Source organism: Varanus komodoensis, unplaced genomic scaffold, assembly GCF_004798865.1.
Source record: "Varanus komodoensis strain SLA01 unplaced genomic scaffold, ASM479886v1 scaffold36, whole genome shotgun sequence".
In the NCBI taxonomy this organism is placed as follows: domain Eukaryota; kingdom Metazoa; phylum Chordata; class Lepidosauria; order Squamata; family Varanidae; genus Varanus; species Varanus komodoensis.
The window spans coordinates 8,740,686-8,753,005 of NW_025335873.1; the positions used below are offsets into that span (position 1 = coordinate 8,740,686).

Genomic DNA, 12,320 nt, shown 5'->3' on the forward strand with positions numbered 1-12,320 from the left:
GCAACAAGAGCAGTACTTCTCAAACGCGGTGCAGGTCCGGTAAAGAAAGCTGGAGAAATAAGATGAGGAATGCAACTCCAAGTGAGCAATGGAAAAAGCAAGTCCATAAAAAAGGACGCAATGCAAATGCAATGGAAGATCCACAGCTGCGGACGGCATTTTGCCAGTTACGGCTGATACGCTGCACAGAAGGGAGCTGAACTGGAAGGTTCATGTGCAAGTGTCAGAGCTACGTACGCCAGCTCGCCCGCCGAAACTCCAGAGCAGCCCTCCCCTCCCCAGCATGCCCCAGAAGTGCTGATCTGAGATTCCTACCCAGCAAGGGTGTAGGTTGGAATGATGGGAACTGCAGTTCAGCGTATCTGAAAGGTGCCAGGTTGAGGCTGGCTGCTCTACAGGATGCCAATGCCGTGTCAGGATCCAGTCCTTCCCATCCGTCTTCCAAGCGGATCGGAACAAAGGGGTCCTAACTCGAGCTTTTGTTATGTTAAAGCTGGCAAGCTGGCCTGGCTTTACAATATGAAAGAGTGTTAAGGCAGTCATGAACCAATGTCACCAGCAGAAATTAGAATTAGGAAATTCTATCAATTCTGTCAGCGATTAGGGAAATGCCAGTTAATGATAAGAAGTTGATTCCAAATGGAAGTTGTTCTCTTCTCAAACAAAGGGAGTTGACTCTGCCTTCAGGGTGGTTCATGCTGCTTCTGGACCAACTGGCAAGAATCTCAGATACTCTCAACCGCTCTGCCCTTTTGATCGGACACTGTACAATTGGGCTAATAATGATAAGTCCACCCAGTACAACGCCACCTGTTCAAGGGGGTGTCCCACCCAACCAGATGCTGTCTGGTTGCCCACAGCCTCGTGGCCTTAGCATTTCAGCTAAGAATTCCAATCCCACCTCTGATTCCAAATTGGAGGGTGCAAGCCCAAGACGGCTGCGGTTTAGAAGTGGGCCTAGTCCCTACACGCAGATCCCCACACATAGGGCTGCGTGGTGACTGTGAAGGAGGGCCTTAAGAAATAAGCAAACTTAAGAAATAAGCAAATGCAGACCTGAAGAATCATCAAGCAGGTAGAAAACGGCACCACATGCTGTATACGATCAGATGGTAATGCTCTTGCAGCTGACAAGATGTGATAAATTGAAGTAATTGACCTGTGAAAGCACTAAGAAGCTCAAGCGAGTTAAAAAATTATCCTATAAATACCATAAAGATTAACAGATCTTTAATATCCACCCAAGAAGCACTTACACTAAGTACAATGATTATGGTAACAGAGAATATTTACTGCGTAGGAATGACTTTAATATATACAGCTTGTACAAAAAGCAGCACTTGTTCTTAATCCTCTAAGAGCCGAAAGTCATCACTTAGATTTTCCAAACTGATTAAGTGGGGTCTGCAAAAAAACACACCAATGTCTTTTTCTCCATGTACTGCTTTCTGATAGAGGAAATATTCTTTATAAATGTTTCACTGTATTAAAGCTTGCCCAGCTCAACTGGGATTTGAAAGACCTAGTTCCACCCCAACAACCGACACTGAAGGATCCTTCTTCATTATGAAGAGATAGCAGGTACAGGGTTCTGAACGGGAAAAGCTGACATCAGAATGCCAGCAGAGTTCTGTGGGCTCCCTGGGTCTAGCTAATTATCCTATCAGAAGTCACAGGTCAAACTGGAAGGCAAACACAGAGTTTTATTATTTGTAACCCATAGCATGGAGCTTCCAGCAAGAGATAAACATATTCAGTTGTTTTAGTGACATTTGGTAATAATGTAGCTGGAGCTTCATAGTGCTGCATAAGCTAAAATAGCGGACCTTTGTCCCAAGGAGTTCAAATGTCAGTGTTGGGAAGGCAGCAGAGAAGGAAGGCTATGAATATTGCAGATTAATCATGTTGGCGTGACTTGCAGTCTGGATGCAAACCGAGGCAAGGAAGCTGAAAAAGGCAAAAAAGTCTAGCTTTAAGCAAAAGAAGTTCATCGGAATGAGAACAACCAGGACGACAGAGCCCGGCAAAATAAATGTTAAGCTGACAGGGAAGCAAGAGATAAAAGGTGTTCAGGAGCGCGGTGCTACAGATAAAACCAGTACAAAAATGTGCTTACAAACATCAGACAGCAAAGTTGCGAAAGGGGGCTGGGGAGTTTGCAGAGGAATAAATGAAAGCTCAGTCTGCTTGGTGCAGGAGGCGGCGAATCTGTCCATGGATCAAGTGGTGATCAGTGATGTGACCAAGTTTGTAGATGACACCACCTTGTTCAAGATGGAGACTCTTTCAGGCGGTTAAGGCTCTTCCAAGACCGAGCAAAAGGGCAAACAAAAGGGCAAATGAGGGTCACAGAAGAAAATATGGAGTGCATCACCCTGGAATGGGAACGACAAAAAATCCACTTCACTTGTACCAATCATGGAATCTAAAGTAATAACAGCTTATCAGAAAAGTTGTTGCGGTCGTGGTAAATACAATGACTGGGGCAAGGCAGCAGTTGTAAAATTCTGTACAGCATGGAGGAAGGGGAAAGAAGGTAAACTTGCCCTCCAATACAGTGCCAAGACTCAAGGTCACGCAGTGAAACAAACTGGCGTTAATGTCACACAGAGTAAAGTACTTCTTTACAGAATTCATCTAAAATTCAAGGTTAGGAGATGCTGTGATGAACGGTGCCTCGAAGGAGACTGGACAAATTCATGGGACGCGTATCTACCGAAATCGCCAGGGCTAATCCTTCACGTATGGATGCAGCTTCCCACTGAATATCTAAGCAACTGCCATTCTCTACTTCTAAAAGGGGTCCTGGAAACAGCGGACTAGCTACTGGGGAAAAGAGGGCGATGGACTAAGCACATCTTGTTTGGAAGGGGCAAGTTGCTTTGATAAGCTTCACATCCCTTCTAATTCTATGATTATTTCTGGCTTGAAAATGCAAGTCTCTTTTCCTTGGAGTAATTCAGATAACAGAGCATCGGGGAAATGAAATCTTACAAGCAAACAACTCTATTAACCCACATGCATGCGTGTGTGTGTGTGCGTGTGCGTGCACGCACACAGTTTTTTATGTCTAGCTGCTTGGAAGTATATGCTTTGGGGAAAATGTCACAGGCCAATCCCTGCAGTAGCTCATCCAACCAGCTCAGACTCTCCTGGGAAGTGCCTCAGTCGCTCCCTAGGGAAGCGCAGAATCCATGAGCGCCAATGATTTCTGAACAAGCAGGCAAAAATCTATTTTGCAGAGCAACAGAATCGCAGCTTTTCATAGTCCTCTGCAAGCTAGCGTTTGCCCTGGCTGGCTCTGACAGTGTTTATGTTACCATTTTGCGCAGCCAAAAAACGAGCAGCGATTTGCTGGAACTTGCCACAAGCACATATTTTCTGCTCAAAAATAATAATAAAAAAACCCCTCTTTAAAAGATGCCTTCTCCTTCCACCCTGGCACGCATTCAAACTCACAGCATGCTCAGAGTCACTCTCTAGTAGGAACAAGGACAGCCGCTGGCTTGGAGGAAAGGGAAAATCTGGAACCTGAGCAGCCTTTCACCCACTCGAGCCAGGAGCAGGGCCTGATGACTCAGAGGCAGGCCCTGACCGGCAGAAGCCCGAGCGAGCTCCAGTGCCCTGAATGTCACGGGTAATTCTGCATGTGCAGCCCGAGCAGAGAGTCCCCGTCTCCCTTGTCAACACAGCCCTTTCCAAAGCACCGATGGACATTTCTCGCTGAATCAACAGAGTCTGCCAGCCCGCAGGTGAAGCAACAAGAGTCACCGGAGAATAGGAAGCGTCGCCCCGCTCTGCAAGACGGGAGGCCCGCGAGCCCCCGGAGAGGGTGTGGGCCACCTGTTCCCAGAGCATTCTAGGCTGGGGCAGGAGTTCACGGGGCCCATCACTTCGCCCGTCACCTCCGCAGGACGAGGGCACGGAACCGTCGTATTTAATTTATCCCAAGCAAAGCGTGGAGCTGAAGAGAAACAAAGGGGTGTGTTCTGCGTTTCATCGAAGAGCTCGGCCAACCACTCGATCTTTACGCTGAAATAGCCAACAGGCAGCGGCGTTCCCCATTTCATCGTTCTAGCGGCCTGGCCAGCTTACAAACCCTTTAACAGTCTTTCTATTGAAGAAACTCATTATTGAAACAGAACGAATGCATACTGTTCTAACGGCGGACTTAAAAATTCAGCACTGCAAGTCTGCCTGCCTTTCAACCAAAAAATTACACATTTCACTAACCGTGGGATTTAATTCAGTGTCAAAATGTTGAACAGTGCAGAAGGTGCCACTTTTATGACAGCATCTTACATCTGTTCTCTTTGAATCTATACAGCATACATCAGTATAAGAGTGGGAAAGGACTTGCTATTATTAAAGAATTCTCTAGGCTCTTCAATCTTGTTGTGTAAAAGCAAGAACAAAAAAATCACCATATTTATTTTGATAAAGTATAAAACATTCTAAGAAGCAGATTGTTTAAAGAAAAAAAGCATAGAGGAAAAGACATTAAATACATGCACTTACAAGAGAGTCGCTGCAGGAACACGAGTTGAGTTCCAGGGGAGAATTATTATTTCAAAGCAGCTCTGGGCAATATGTCAAAATCAATATTAAGCAAAGTTATCTGCACTTCTAGATCTGCTCTTTAAAGAAGGATCTATAAAGCAACGTGCTCAGCCTCTTGAGTCAGGAACATTTTAGTCAAAAACATTAAGTTCTCTGTCTCACATTCTATTATGCGCTTTTAAAGTTTGACTAATTTTTACCAGGCAGCAGTGGCTGATCTCTAGTAAGACAAGCCTGCAAGGCTTCAAGGAGTGTGGCACTCCACGGACGGACGGACGGACGGACGGGATTCCAGGAGAGCAGGCGCTGCTTGCTGCCACAATCTGAGTAGCCCAATTCGCTAGCAAAGGCTAGAAGGTCTGCCATTTTGCTAACTTCTTTGAAATATGTCCTTGACCCCCATATATAGCCCATCAGAGACATATTCTGACCCAGCATGCAAGCCAGCTACTCTCAGTGGTAGGAATCTGCCTGATCAGACCTCTTAGCATACAAAATGTTGGAAACATTTCCATTAATGTTTGCCTTCTAGAAGAACGTACACATTTTAACACTGATTTCACAGCTCCATTGCTATTTGGAAGGTTGAGAAATAACTCCAAGGAAAACATGTTATTTTAACAAGCAATATAACGCAAAGAGCAGTTTTAATCCAACAAGGTCCACAGCAAAGAGCAACAACAGGAGCACCCTTGGAGGTGATTCCAAGACTTTCATCGGAGACTTAAAACGGCACAGTGGACATTTAGAGAACTTGCTTCCTTCCCATTCACAGCCCTTGGCTCCTGGATGACTGAATGAGTCAAGTACTCTCTGAATACCATTACAGAGAGATACTTACACAGATCTGCTAACTAGCAGGCCCATTAGACCTCGAGCTTGTGGAATCGAGTTTGCTAGTTTTATAACAGACACTTCAGACCCACCAAGAGGAGGTGTGACATCGCAGCTCATGGCTGACCCATGCTACGCACCGGGACGGGGTGCCTCGCAACACATGTCTAACCCTGGAATTTATAATCAGTACCAGACCCTGGCTTACAAGCCCAGCCACACAAAAATCTAATCCTGGTTTTCCCCTATTTCCCTTTCTGGTGACCTAACTTAGGGATAAAGGTAAAGGGATAAAGGTAAAGGTTTCCCCTTGACATTAAGTCCAGTCATGCTTGACTCCAGGGGGCACTGCTCGTCTCCGTTTCCTGGCCGAGGGAGCCAGCGTTTGTCCGGAGAAGTCTCCGTGGTCGTGTGGCCGGCATGACTAAACATCAAAGTGCATGAAACGCTGTGACCTGCCCACCGAAGTGGCACCTTTTCATCTACTTGCATTTGAAGGCTTTCGAACTGCAAGGTTGGCAGGAGCTGGGACAGAGCAACAGGAGCTCACCCCGTTTTGCAGATTCGAACCGGCGACCTTTTCGATCAAACAGCCCAGCAGCACAGCGGTTTAAACCACTGCGCCACCTGCAGTCCTTAACTTAGGGATAAGGCTTACTAATTGTTGTTATCCACTGCAGATCTACCTATAAATCCACACACACCCTGCCTACCCACCCTGGTTTGAACTTCTGCGACACAGCGCATGCGTGTTAAGCAGCACTGTGTGCTCACACCACAAGCTCTGTAAACGGAGGGCTGCGTTTAGGGAACACGCGTAAGCAAAACCAAGCAAGACCTGGCCAGAGGCCCACCGAGTCCAGCACTCCGCGCACACAGTGGCAAACTCGGCTGCCCACAGGATTCCTCAAGCAGGATGGGTGCAAGGCCTCATCCTGCCCAGCTCCTCAGCAACTGGCGCGTGCAGGGAGGCCACCTCTGGAGAAAGAGGAAGCACACGGCCGGCCAGCTAGAAGCCAGCAACAGCTTCCTCCCTCATGAGTCTACCCCATCCCCCTTGACAGCCATCCAGACTGGTGGCCGTCCCACTTCTCATGGCAGTGAATTCCATAGTCTCCACACGCTGTGTGAAGCAATACTTCCTTTTATCCGTCTACCACAGCATTAACAAGATTGATCATGGGGCAGTGGCTCCCAGAGAGGCGGTAGTCTTTTTAGAGCCATTTCTCAACAGATGATTCATTTGATACAAGTCTGAGAAGACTGCTGTTTTGATCTGTGTGGATACTGAACTAAGAGAAAATTCTCCCTGCTTTATAAGGAGAAAATAGTGGGCGCTTTTCTCCACTGTGGGTCCCTGGAACCTAAAAACAACAGATGTAAAAAAAAGATGTTTAACTTTGCTTACAGATGCAGAACGGTGGTTCACTCAGCCCACAAAGGGAATGGGGAGTCAGCTACTCAGGAATGGGGCTTATAAGAGCAAGCCATTAAAGGAAGACTTTTGAACACTGCAATGTTCTTGCTACCTCTCACTAAGCATCAAGAAGAAGTAGTTAAAACAGCTTGCTCAAACTTAGGAAGTCTCCAAATCTGGCAAACTCACCCAGTGATGCTACTTCAGACAACTTGAGCGCTAACAGCTGATTTGCACCACTTCAGCTGACTGGACACAGGGAAATGACTATAAAAACCAGATCAAATCAAGATTTATCACCATCCCTAATCTGTCCTGGTAGGTCTCTTGCTCCAGTGGATCCAGCACTGGTTTTCAAAGAACCGCTTCCCTTTCCATATCTCACAGAGAATTTGGTATGAGCAGCAACGGAAACAAACATACAGAGGACCCAGGTGACATGCTATCACGAAGTCTGAAGGTGATTCAGTCCCAAAGTACACAATCCTATTTCTCTGCCAGGAATTGCAATTTTTGTCTCTTACTCAGAGCCTTTCATATTAACACGACAGACATTTCATGCAAAATGCTTCTCACAATGAAAGAAGATTAATAATAGCACTAGAGTAGTTTCTTTGGCAGTCTGTGTCTCAGACAGCGTTTCTTTAAAAACACGAAGGCTTGTTTGCGCAGTGTTAGCTGCACATTAGTGTCCACAATTTTGCTTTTCATCACCAATCACACTGTTGGCACTACATAAATGACACAGACAAGGAAAAAACCCTAAACAAATCCTGTCATTTTAGGGATCCACTACATTTTCCTGGGGATGGAGAGGGAACATTTGCTATCACAGAGCCTTCTCTCTTTTGCATCATTTATACTGAGGGACGAAAAGCAGCAGCCTTCCTCCCTAAGTGTGCAAATAGCCATTATTTCAAAGCAAGATAAATTACAGTCATTTACAGTGATTGTCCCGATTCCTATCTGAGCAATTAGCAATTGCACAAAGATTCACTTAGAAATCTCCTTTCTTTCCAATTGACACTTTTAAATTTCACTTCCAAAAAGCGATGTTTATATGAAGTCGTACAGATCACAACAGAGAAGATCACAATTTTCTGTTTTAAGCTATCCGGCTAGCCAATCATTCCTGGTTAAAATAATTTAACGACTGTGTCTGTAATTTCTCAAACTACGTAAGAGGATTATTCTTTTGAGCAATGTATGTGTGTCACATAAGATAAATATTTCATTGCACAGTTTCAAAACAGTTTATTTTCTTTTAAGGTCTAAAGTCAGTGTAAGGTTTAAGTCAGGAATAAGAGAAAAAGACCAGAAAAAGCAACACGACGATCTGATTCGTATGCAACGACGCAGAGTATTGGCTGAGTGTGGTTGTCACTGAATCACAGGTTATTGTTAAATGCAAACCTTACAATGCACAACCCAACAACAAACCGTGAGTTCTCTTCCTGGGTTGTTTGTGGTTAACAAACTATAGTGAAAACATAATGAAGGAGTCACACATAATGACAATCCATGATTCGACCCATACTCAGGGTTGTAGTTATGTGTGAGCCGGGCCAAAGCTTTAAGGTAGATTTGTGCCAGTTCGCTTCAGTAATTCCTTAGATTCCAGGAGTGGAAGTTTTTCATGATATTTCTGAAACAACAGCTATAGGAACGCACACAAGTTCAGGTCTTTGGGGAATGCTCAATAAACCCTCTGAAACTGAGCACGCCTACCTAGACGGTTCATCACACTGCGACGAGTGCCGAGAGGAGGTCTAAAACAAATGCTTTGCAATAGCATCACTTTCCCATGCTGGGCTCCAACGAGCGCTCTCCATTGCAGTGTGGACGGGCAGACAAACTACGCACTGTGTGTTTATCTGGTGTGCCAAGGGGCAAAACACACAAAAACACATTCTGATTTCTTCAAATGACCTGTATAATCTACCACATGGTCCTGCTGGCAAGAAATTAAGGCAGACTGATAAAGAGGGCGCAAGGGAGACGATAGGCTAATGCCGTGAGGTGATTTCCCCCCCTCTCAAAGCTGTCTGCAGAAAGAAGCTACAAGAGAACAACTGTTCTAAAGCATGTCTTTTGGCAGTGAAGGCGGCGGCGGCAGCACCAACACTAACTTTAAAAAATGCAATCTGATACCAAACCACACAAATACGCCTATTTTTAGCAAAATTTCAATCATGCATGGTTCCAGAAAGAACTCTTGCTGAATACAAGAATAAACAGGGATTAGCCCATTAGACAACTACAATCTGAAGGAAAAGTCTGTCTATTGCGCTGGCTGTATCAACCAAAGAAAAGAGGGCAGCAACAGGGCATTCCAGAGATCATTCCCTCCTTGTCCCGTGTTTACATTCCTTCAGATACACACCCTCTACCCAGGGTGGCCCTGTTCTAGTTCACTAAATTAAAAGGTAGATTGGAAACTACTGGCTGATCGGCAGCACATTGGCAAGAGTTCCTGGCTCCAATTTTTAACACAAGAGCAGCAGCAGCAATAAAATCTCCCTGCTCCCAAAAAACTTAGGTTGTTAAAATCCCTACCAATTCAGAGGTAGCGCTACACTTGTGTAGGCACGCTAATGCACTAATGGGGTGCAACGGGTCATCGCCTCTGCTTCTTAACCTATTTTGGACTTAGGATTCATTGTTGTACCTGGGTAAGCAAAAGGCCAGATCCCTGATGTTTGCGGAGACCTGTGTTAAACTATTTCTCCTGAAGAACTGCTCTCCCTATAAGAGCAGGCTGCCTGTCTGTCTACTACAAAGCTTCCATTTATTATTAAAAGTCTCTACCGCACTTTGATCTACAAAATGTTTCCCCATTCTCATGTCATTTGTTCATTCGCATAACACCCCTGGGAAGTAAGATTAAGCTGAGATAACGCAACTTTCTTAAGGCCATGCGCAAGTTCCAAGAAGAAATCTGAATGCAGAACTCTCACATCCAAGCCATTTACACTGTTAACTCCCACACTGAGCCCAAACATGTCCCAAGTTTCCTGAAGTTCCCTTCAGTTAAAATGCCACAATGCTGAAGGCACTGTTCTTCAAATACTGCAAGCACACACAATTTAGGTCCAGGATTAAACAGAACACCCAAACATTTCTGAGCAAAAATCCTTCAAAGATATTTCCAGAGACAGGCAGACACATTAGTTATACCCATTCAAAATTGCTAAGCAAGAGAACAAAACATGAGTTTGCTTGCTTGTCCGTCCACCTTCAGCAGGAAAAGAACAGCTGGGATGAACAGAAAGGTTATTTTGGCTGCACATTTTACATGCTTTAATTTTATATTCATTGTTAAATGCACCAAAATATTGTTAGAGTGACATAACTAAACCCAAACGTACTTTCCTATTTGTCCTAATGCTCTGTAAATTTCACTCTGAAAATACACCCGTTTCAAGACGGAGCTGAGGAAACCTAGAACTGGGGGACATCAAGTTTCTGCACGGAGTGATCATACCGCTCAGAGCTGGAAGACCTTCAACTGAGAATCAGTCTTAAAAGGGTACCCAGAAGCATGATTCTCACTTACAGTGAGTACAGAATGAGCTCAAAGGCTGAAATTCCAGATAGATCTTTGCCCAGCAGAAGCTGGCACCATCCAAAGTTCTTTCTAGGTCACCCTTCCCTGACCTACTGCTCTCCAGATGTGTCAAACTACAACTCCCAGCATCCTCCAGACACTGGCTGGGAGACACTGGGAGCTGTAAGGCAGCACACATGGAGGGCACTAGGTTGAGGAAGGCTGTTTTGGGGGAAGGCAGTGGCTGAGCGGCAAAGCGTGGTCTACATTCAGAAGCTCCCCTGATCACTCCTTGCCAACTGTTATTAAAAATATTTCTTGTAACAACATAGCAAAATAAAATAAAATAAAATTGGAGAGCTGCTTCCATGTGGAGAAGGCAATACTGTGCCGACAGTCTGAATCCACAGAAGGCAGTTACATATGTCTGAATATTTAGCAGTGCAAGAATTCCTTATTTAACACCTCAGTAAAGGCACTTGTGGGATAGGATGTTTCTAAGAGCAAGACTAATCCACAGCACTGCCACCTGAGAACTAACGCCACTTTCCAACCGTACAAAGAGCACCTCCCCGACATCAGACGGTGGGGTGGGTGAGGATTTATTTACATGCACATCTCTGCCTGAGAAATATAAAGCAAGGCTCAGAAAAGGGACTGGCCAGGATTCCCCAGAACTTCATCCCTGGGTGACGAAAACGAACTGCTACACAACGAGGAAAGACGGGGGCTGTGCAGGAAGAGACTCACGCAGACCTGCATCAGAAAACACGCTGGAAAGAAGCCACACGAGCCGATGCTGGAAAGAGGCAGGCATCGTCTCCTACCAGCAGCACAGCTCCGGCCGGGCTGCGTGACTCAGCTGTACCTGCTCGGGCAAGAGGGCGGCCGAAGCGGGCAGCCCACGGGGGGACAGGTGCGGCCCCGGGGCCGGCCCGAGCTGCGTCCACAGCGCAGGCCCTGCCGGGGGACCCCCCCCCCACCCGGGCCCCCGGGGCATCGCGGCCGCCCCGCAGCGCCATGCGCGCACGCCGGGCCGGCCAGGAGGCCACGCGGGGGATGCGGGAGGCGATGGCCGCGGGGCCGGGCGGGGGGCCGGGCGGGGGCCGCAGCCCAGCCAGGCCCCCGCCCGGGTCACCCCGCGCTTTGACTGGGGACGGCGTCGAGCTGCTCTGCATAGTTGGGCAACTCCGCCCGGCGCCCCCTCGCCCGCTCCTCGCCTTGGGAGAAAGGGGAGCACAAGGCCCCCGGAATAACGGCCAGGTGTGGCTCGGCGCGGTAATTCCTGCTTCAGAAGACCTGAAAGTGCTGCGGGGAGCAATCCCAGCGAGGGGAGGCGGGGGGGGGGGCGGCGTTCCAGCGCCCGCGCCGATCCTGCTCCTCGGGACACCTCCGAATGACTGCTATCGGGGTGACGAATCGCGGTCCGGGCAGCGGGGCGGGAGCGCAGAAATCCCCACCGCGGAAGAGGATCCCGCCGCAGCAGCCCAGCGATCCGCCGCCGCCGCGCCGCCGCCGCCAGGGAGGGCCGGGGGGCAGGAGCGGGGGCGGGGACCCGGGGCGCGGCGGGGGTCCTCCGGGGAAGGGGCGGGGGCGCCCGGGCGGGAGGGGGCGTGGCGTGCCCTGCCCCCCGCCACCCCGCGGGGCCCGGGCCCGCCGAGGCCTGCCTCACCTGCCGGGGAGGCGTCCTTCCCGCGGGCGGCTCCGCAGGGCCCGTCTCCTCCGCCTCCGCCTCCTCCTCCTCCTCCTCGCCGCCGCCGCCGCCGCTCGCGCGCCCCGCTCTCGTCCGTCAGGCGGGCAGCGAGTCCCGCACGCAACTCCGACCCGCTCCCGCGCGCCCCCGAGGCCGCGCGCGCCCGCGATCCCGCCCCCGCCGGCTCGCGCCCTCCCCCGCCTGGCCTCTCGCTCGAGCGTGAGCGCGCGCGCCCGCGCCCGCGCGCCCCCGCCAGCCTGTCCGTCCCA

The 12,320-nt window shown here is 48.4% G+C and overlaps 1 protein-coding gene across 1 annotated transcript in view; it reads right to left on the reverse strand.

Annotated features, from left to right (window-relative positions):
* The window catches only part of NEK6 (NIMA related kinase 6), a 60,048-nt gene extending 47,901 nt beyond the window's left edge, over positions 1-12,147 (reverse strand). Inside the window, exon 1 of the mRNA XM_044439911.1 lies at positions 12,031-12,147. The gene's annotated coding sequence lies outside the window, so the exon portion shown is untranslated. The remainder of the gene's footprint in view (positions 1-12,030) is intronic.
* Between the last annotated feature and the right edge of the window lie 173 nt (positions 12,148-12,320).